At 50.2% G+C, this 504-nt stretch overlaps 1 long non-coding RNA gene across 1 annotated transcript; it reads right to left on the minus strand.

Annotated features, from left to right (window-relative positions):
• Positions 1-68: 68 nt before the first annotated feature.
• Positions 69-432, minus strand: LOC113979141. Its single transcript, XR_003537733.1, has 2 exons — positions 345-432; positions 69-164 (listed from the first exon to the last, which is right to left on the minus strand). It is a non-coding gene; the product is annotated as an uncharacterized LOC113979141 (long non-coding RNA).
• Positions 433-504: the final 72 nt, after the last annotated feature.

Raw genomic sequence — 504 nt, forward strand, 5'->3', positions numbered from 1 at the left:
CTTCGCTCCCCATCTGCCTTCCCTCGTTTTTTAATTGGTTTTTTTTCCCCGTACTTACCTTTCTTTTGGGCATAGTTGCACCTTAATAGTTGATTGCAAAACCTAATAGAGATAAGATATCGAAAATAAATGGAAGCGGCGAAAAAAAAACTGTTCCGACCGTCCTGCAAAAAAAAAAAAAAATTTGACAGGAAAAAAAAAACGAAAAACGAAAAAGCACCGAACCCCCCCTTAAAAAATTAAAAAAGGAAGATGTTTAAGGGACCAAGAGTTAATTGCGGCAGAAACTGAACAAAAAAAAAAAAATCCCCCCCTCTTTATTGCAAACAGTAAAATACACCAACACGCAACCAAACTGCATGAATGGGGAGCGCGAGATGGGCCCGGCCGCTGACTGACGGCCGCGCGGGCCAATGGGCGCGCGGGGAGCGGCGCGGGGGCGGCGCGGGGGGCGGGGCCGCCGGAGCGCGAGCGCCGCGCGCTTTCCGCGTGTGCGCGGCCCGG

This window comes from Neopelma chrysocephalum, unplaced genomic scaffold (genome assembly GCF_003984885.1).
Source record: "Neopelma chrysocephalum unplaced genomic scaffold, ASM398488v2 Primary Assembly neopelma1_33388, whole genome shotgun sequence".
NCBI classification, from domain to species: domain Eukaryota; kingdom Metazoa; phylum Chordata; class Aves; order Passeriformes; family Pipridae; genus Neopelma; species Neopelma chrysocephalum.